This window comes from Empidonax traillii, unplaced genomic scaffold (assembly GCF_003031625.1).
Source record: "Empidonax traillii isolate 1590-97213 ecotype Southwest subspecies unplaced genomic scaffold, ASM303162v1 scaffold2712:size35815, whole genome shotgun sequence".
NCBI lineage: Eukaryota > Metazoa > Chordata > Aves > Passeriformes > Tyrannidae > Empidonax > Empidonax traillii.
The window spans coordinates 22,246-29,625 of NW_020957905.1; the positions used below are offsets into that span (position 1 = coordinate 22,246).

General features: G+C 52.3%; 1 long non-coding RNA gene across 1 annotated transcript in view; it reads right to left on the reverse strand.

The window, feature by feature from the left end:
• The window catches only part of LOC114072164, a 14,201-nt gene extending 10,270 nt beyond the window's left edge, over positions 1-3,931 (reverse strand). Inside the window, exon 1 of the long non-coding RNA XR_003574139.1 lies at positions 3,919-3,931. This is a non-coding gene — a long non-coding RNA (uncharacterized LOC114072164). The remainder of the gene's footprint in view (positions 1-3,918) is intronic.
• Between the last annotated feature and the right edge of the window lie 3,449 nt (positions 3,932-7,380).

The window sequence follows — 7,380 nt, forward strand, 5'->3', positions numbered from 1 at the left end:
TTGAGGCCTCTCGAAGCAAATGTTTCCTTCTGGAGAGGTAAAACCAGGACAGGGGGAGGAAGAGCAGAAACGCAGCTCCTCCAGCAATGGCAGTGCCTCCAGGAATTCCCAGCACATGCCCACAAATCCTCCCGGAGGGGTGAGGCAGACATGAAGGTTCGACGTGAATACCCTGTTTGGCATAACTTAGGTGATGGCTGCATCCCCTCTCCCTTCCCCAGAAGCTGGAGATGCTGCTGTCTGGGAGCAGGAGGTGCCTGTGTGGGGGTTCAGCACCGCTGGCTTGGTGCAAGTCCAAGAACCGTTTGGACGATACTCCCGGGCACGTGGTGTGACTCTGGGGGATGGTCCAGTGAAGGCTCAGGAGTTGGACTCGATGATCCTTGTGGGTCCCTTCCAACTTGGAATACTGGGTGTGATTCTGTGAAGTTCCACAGGGCTTTGTGTGAGCAGAGAGCAGGGGCTGAGCAAAGCAGAGCGGGGCAATGGCAGCACAGCCCTTGAGCACTGCCCCAAGCAGGCTGAGCTCAAGGCGGAGCTCGGGGTGGGGTTGGTCCCACTCAGGTTAAGGGGCAGAGACACAGGGACAGCAGGGAGTGCAGGGCAGGGAAAACATCAGAAGGAACTGATGGGCATGGGGATGTCTCCAGGTTGGGCTCTCCCGGTGCTCAGTGGCCCCATCTCTCCAGGACGAGGGTTATGATGGGGGCTCATATAGAGTGTCAGGAGCTGGAAAGTCATCTGGAGAGTACAAAGGCATGGCCCAGGATAGCGTTATTGTTTTCAGGACTGGAAAATGCCTCAGATCTAGGAGGGGCAGAGTTTCCTCCCAAGGGATTCACATGAGGGGCATAAAGGTTTTCTCCTCTCCCACCTCCAGTCCCACACAGCTCCCTTTACGGAACCTTTCCTTGTACTCCCCATCCCCTGGAGAGCTGCACAAGTGTGTCTCAGATAGGACAGGAGAGTCCAGGGCTGCAGGATGAAGCTCTGGTGGTTGCACTGGGAGGGTCAGATTTGGTGCATGCTGTGCCCTTCCCTGGGGCACAGACACAGTTCAGAGACCAGTTGTAAGTGAATTACTGCAGAAGAGATGAACAAAGTTGGGATGTGAGTCAGGGTGAAGACAGTGTTCAACACAACTGCAACAGAAACGTGAAAGCACCGTCCCTCTCTCCTGCCTGCAATTGAGAACTAACTGGTGGGAGGCAGCAAGAGTTTCAGGCCCACAGATTGGACAGGGAAATTTCAAGAAATCTGCCAATTGAAGGCATCAACATCATCTTCTGGAATGAGGGATGGAGCAAGAGGACAAAACATTGCAGTTCAGGTGCCTGCAGTATTTCAGGTCCCACCTACTCAGCTCAACCCCAAGCTGCAACCATTGCCAAACCCCTCCCTGAAACAGGGACCATCCTCTTTCAACAACAACCAGAACACAGGGGCTTGAGGTTGCTCTTTATTTTCATTTTCTTACTGACTCCAAAATTTCCTGAAGACTGGAGAATAGTAGAATGGTTTCTCTTGGAAGAGACAACTCCCCCAGAGATGACAGATGGTGGATCTAGGATTCCCACGGTGTCTCAGTGTGTGCAGAACCTGGGGGAGCTCCAGGCTCTAAACCTGTGCCTTTCTCCTCCCCGGCAGCAGCTCCCAGGCAGGCACAACCACTGAAGGTCAGTGATTCCCTCCCTCTCACTCAAGGTCCTTCAGCATTGGGCCAAGGCTACCCAGTTGCCACCACGAGGACATTGGGAGGTTCATCAACTGGGATCTATCTTGTTTCTAAGGTCATATCCTCCAGTACATATTGGGGCTCTTGGAGCCCTGTGGATGCAGAGTAGGGTGGGGGCCAAGGGGAACGAGGACATTGCAAGGAGGATTTTGCTCCCAAGGCACAGGCAAACGTGGACCGTGCTGGGGGCTAACAGTGCCTGCAAATGAAAGCGGGGGCTCTGTAAGTGTAGCGACCGCAGTAGGGGCTGAGGCAGGGCTCCCACTCGACCCAACCCCTCCTCGTGGGTAAAGCTCTGCTTAACATAGCCTTTCTGCAGGACCAGTCCCAGCTACTCTACAAGGCACAAGCAGAGTCCTTTCTTCTCTTTGGCTCCCACAGATCTGACTTGATACTCTTAGAGAGGCCAGCAGATGACCCCATGCCAAATGTCTTAAAAGGAAAAAAACACAGCTAGGTATCCTCTCTCTCTCGAAACCACAAAGCACTACACCAACCATTGAACTTCTTCCCTCCACATACCAGCAAAACTCTCAATCGCACACGCGAGACCCACGCTGTGCGCTTCAGCTCAAAAAGAGAAGCGTGCCAAGAAGACTTTCAGTGTCATTCCCCTTCCAACTGCAAGCTTCGAGGCACTGTCATTCGACTAAGAGTGAAATTCCCTTTGCCTCCTTTCGACTGTACAGCCCTCCACAGAGAGGTGTGCGTTCTTCTCGGCTTCAAGGAGGAGGGCGAATGCAGCAAGGTCGCTTTGCCCGGCTCATCTCACTCAGCGGCGGCTGAAGCGGACACTCTCGACTCGAGGGGAAGCGCTTGTCTGTAAGCGGTTCAGAGTCCGTCTAGCTGAGAAGAACGTGCAGAGCCTTTTCATATGTGCCAAGTGAAAAGGCTTCGAATCAGAGACTGCCAATGCTTAGATGTTTGCAATTCAACAGAGTAGACCCCAAAAACTTTGTTGAATTGCAAACTTCTAAGCATTGGCAGTCTGTGCCAAGACAGAGTAGACCCCAAAAACTTTCTGTCTTGGCACACTTCCTCGTGGTGCCTTGTTTTCAGCTGCTTGTGGGTTGAAGCCCTTTTAACCAAACAGAGTCCAGAACGTGTGCATCAGCCCATGCAGGGTGAAAGGAGCCCGACAACAAGACGTTGGTGCGTTCACCCTCCTCCTTGCAGCCGAGAAAAACGAGCAGCGCTCTGTGGATGGGTGTACAGTTGAAAGGATGCAAGGGGAAAAGGACTCCCACTCAAATAGCTGTGTCTTGAACTGTGCAGTTGGAAGAGGTGCGTCACTGAAAGTTTTCTGTCTTGCCACACTTCCCTTTGCGAGGTGTAGTCTAAAAGAGCAGTGTGGATGGTGGTTGTGTGATGGAGAGTTTTGCTGGTACGTTGAGAGAAGAAGTGCGGTGCTTGGTGTGGTGCTTTGTGGTTTTAAGAGAGAAGGGATACCTAGCTGTGGGTTTTCCTTTTAGGACATTTGGCATGGGCTCATCTGCTGACCTCTCTAAGGTTCTCAAGTCAGACCTGTGGGAACCAAAGAGAAGAAAGGACTCTCTCTGCTCGTGCAAGAAGGAAACCGCCAAGCTCTTGTGTTCGGTGCCTAGCAGAACGCCGGCAAAGAGCAGGGCGATTACGGCAGTCTTTTGCCCTGCCTTGCTTTCCTATGTGGCAGCAGCAGAAAGAAATCTCTGGACTCTGCCAACCTGAAAGCGCTTCAGAGTAAATTTAGCCTAGAAGAACATGCCGTGTGTCTTCAGATGTGTTCAGTGGAAAGGGTTTCGGAGCAGAAAGGGACTGCCAATGCTTAGAAATTTGCAATTAGAGAGGATAGGTCCTGACAAGCATTCTCTCTTGAGACACTTCTCCAGTGGTGCCTTGTACTCAACTGCTTGTACCCTGAAGCGCTTGCATGCTTGCAGAGTCCAGAGAGTTCGCTCTGCCGCTGCCGTACAAAAACGCGAGACATGGTCCCTTCACCCTGCTCCTCGTGACCCTTCAGCTACACACCTGCACACGAGAGCAAGGCGATTTCCTTCTCAAATAGAGAGCTTCCTTTCTTGTCTTTAGCTCCCAGAGATCTGACTTGATACCCTTAGAGAGGCTGGCAGATGAGCCCATGCCAAATATCCTAAAAAGAAAACTCACACCTACTTATCCTCTCTTAAAACCACAAAGCACCACACCAAGCACTGCACATCTTCCCTGCACGTACCAACAAAACTCTCCACCACTCAACCGGGATCCACACTCTGCTTCTTTAGACTACAGCTCGAAAAAGGAAATGTGTCAAGACAGAAAACTTTCAGTGACGCACCCCTTCCAACTGCACAATTCAAGGCACACCTTTTTGAGTGGGAGTCCTTTTCCCCTTGCATCCTTTCAACTGTAAACCCTTTCACAGAAAGCTGCGGGTTCTCCTCGGCTGCAAGAAGGAAGGGAAAGGTAACAACGTCTCTTTGTCTGGCTCCTGTCAACTGCATGTGCTGAAGCGGACACCTTTTTCTAGGCTGCAAGGAGGATAGCGAACGCACCAACGTCTCGTTATCGGGCTCCTTTCACCCTGCATGGGCTGATGCAGACGTTCTGGACTCTGCTTGGTTAAAAGGGCCAAGACAGAAAGTTTTTGGGGTCTACTCTGTTGAATTGCAAACTTCTAAGCACTGACGGTCTCGTTCTGCTTCAAACCCTTTCCACATGGCACATATGACAAGGCGCTGCACGTTTGTCTCAGCTAGATGGACTCTGAAGGGCTTACAGACAAGCGCTTCCCCTCGAGTCGAGAGTGTCCGCTTCAGCCGCCGCAGACTGAGATGAGCCGGGCAAAGCGACCTTGCTGCATTCGCCCTCCTCCTTGAAGCCGAGAAGAACGCACAACTCTCTGTGGAGGGCTGAACAGTTAAAAGGAGGCAAAGAGAAAAGGACTCCCACTCAGCGCACAAGAACCTGAAAACAAGGCACTACGAGGAAGTGTGCCAAGACAGAAAGTTTTTGGGGTCTACCCTGTTGGATTGCAAACTTCTAAGCATTGGCAGTCTCTTTCTGCTTCGAAACTTTTCCACATGGCACATATGAAAAGGCGCTGCACGTTCGTCTCAGCTAGACGGACTCTGAAGCGCTTACAGACAAGCGCTTCGCCGCAAGTCGAGAGTGTCCGCTTCAGGCGCCGCAGTGAGACGGAGCGACCTTGCTGCATTCCCCCTTTTCCTTAAAGCCGAGAAGAAGGCGCCATTCTCTCTGGAAGGCTGGACAGTCGAAAAGAAGCAAAGGGAAACTCACTCCTAGTCGAATGGCAGTGCCTTAAAGTTTGCAGCTGGAAGAGGAATGAAACTGAAGTCCCTCTTGACAAGCTTCTCTTTTTAGCTGTAGCGCACAAACAGGATCTCGCCTGTGAGACTGAGAGTTTTGCTGGTATGTAGAGGGAAGATGTTCAATGATTGGTGTGGTGCTTTGTGGTTTCAAGAGAGAGAGGATACCTAGCTGTGAATTTTCATTTTAAGACATTTGGCATGGGCTCATCTGCTGACCTCTCTAAGAGTATCAAGTCAGATCTGTGGGACGCAAAGATAAAAAAGGACTCTGCTTGTGCCTTGCAGAGTAGCTGGGACTGGTCCTGCGACAGGGCTGTGTTTAGCAGGGCTTTTCCCACAAGGAGGGGTTTGTTAGACTGGGGGCCCTACCACACCCCCTACTGCGGTCCCTGCACCTGCAGAGTTCCCGCTCTCATTTGCAGGCACTGTTAGCCCCCAGCACGGTCCACATTTGTCTGTGCCTTGGGAGCAAAATCCTCCTTGCAATGTCCTCGTTCCCCTTGGCCCCCACCCTACTCTGCATCCACACGGCTCCAAGAGCCCCAATATCTACAGGAAGATATGACAAGATAGATCCCAGTTGATGAACCTCCCAATGTCCTCGTGGTGGCAACTGGGTAGCCTTGGCCCAATGCTGAAGGACCTTGAGTGAGAGGGAGGGAATCACTGACCTTCAGTGGTTGTGCCTGCCTGGGAGCTGCTGCCGGGGAGGAGAAAGGCACAGGTTTAGAGCCTGGAGCTCCCCCAGGTTCTGCACACACTGAGACACCGTGGGAATCCTAGATCCACCATCTGTCATCTCTGGGGGAGTTGTCTCTTCCAAGAGAAACCATTTTAGTAGTCTCCAGTCTTCAGCAAATTTTGGAGTCAGTAAGAAAATGAAAATAAAGGGCAACCTCAAGCCCCTGTGCTCTGGTGGTGGTTGAAAGGGGACGATCCCTGTCTTCGGGAGGACTTTGCAGCTTGGGGTTGAGCTGAGCAGCTGGGATCTGAAATACTGCAGGCACCCGAACAGCAATTTTTTGTCCTCTTGCTCCATCCCTCACTTGAGAAGATGATGTTGATGCCATCAGTTGGTAGATTTCTTGAAATCTCCCTGTCCAATATTTGGGCCTGAAACTCTTGCTGCCTCCCACCAGTTAGTTCTCAATTGCAGGCAGGAGAGAGGGACGGTGCTTTCACGTTTCTGTTGCAGTTGTTTTGAACACTGTCTTCACCCTGACTCACATCCCAACTTTGTTCATCTCTTCTGCAGTAATTCACTTACAACTGGTCTCTGAACTGTGTCTGTGCCCCAGGGATGGGCACAGCATGCATCAAATCTGACCCTCCCAGTGCAACCACCAGAGTGTCGTCCTGCAGCCCTGGACTCTCCTGTCCTATCTGAGACACACTTGTGCAGCTCTCCAGTGGTTGGTGAGAACAAGGAAAGATTCCGTAAAGGGAGCTGTGTGGGACTGGAGGTGGGAGAGGAGAAGACCTTTATGCCCCTCATGTGAATCCCTTGGGAGGAAACTCTGCCCCTCCTAGATCTGAGGTATTTTCCAGTCCTGAAAACAATAACACTATCCTGGGCCATGCCTTTGTACTCTCCAGATGACTTTCCAGCTCCTGACACTCTATATGAGCCCCCATCATAACCCTCGTCCTGGAGAGATGGGGCCACTGAGCACCGGGAGAGCCCAGCCTGGAGACATCCCCAGGCCCATCAGTTCCTTCTGATGTTTTCCCTGCCCTGCACTCCCGGCTGTCCCCGTGTCTCTGTCCACTAATCCGAGTAGGACCAAGCCCACCCCGAGTTCCCCTTTGAGCTCAGCCCGCTTGGGGCAGTGCTCAAAGGCTGTGCTGCCATTGCCCTGTTCTGCTTTGCTCAGCCCCTGCTCTCTGCTCTCACATAGCCTTGCGGAACTTCACAGAATCACACCCAGTATTCCAAGTTAGAAGGGACCCACAAGGATCATCGAGTCCAACTCCTGAGCCTTCACTGAACCATCCCCCAGAGTCACACCACGTGCCCGGGAGTATCATCCAAACGCTTCTTGGACTTGCACCAAGCCAGCGGTGCTGAACCCCCACACAGGCACCTCCTGCTCCCAGACAGCAGCATCTCCAGCTTCTGGGGAAGGGAGAGGGGATGCAGCCATCACCTAAGTTATGCCAAACAGGGTATTCACGTCGAACCTTCATGTCTGCCTCACCCCTCCGGGAGGATTTGTGGGCATGTGCTGGGAATTCCTGGAGGCACTGCCATTGCTGGAGGAGCTGCGTTTCTGCTCTTCCTCCCCCTGTCCTGGTTTTACCTCTCCAGAAGGAAACATTTGCTTCGAGAGGCCTCAA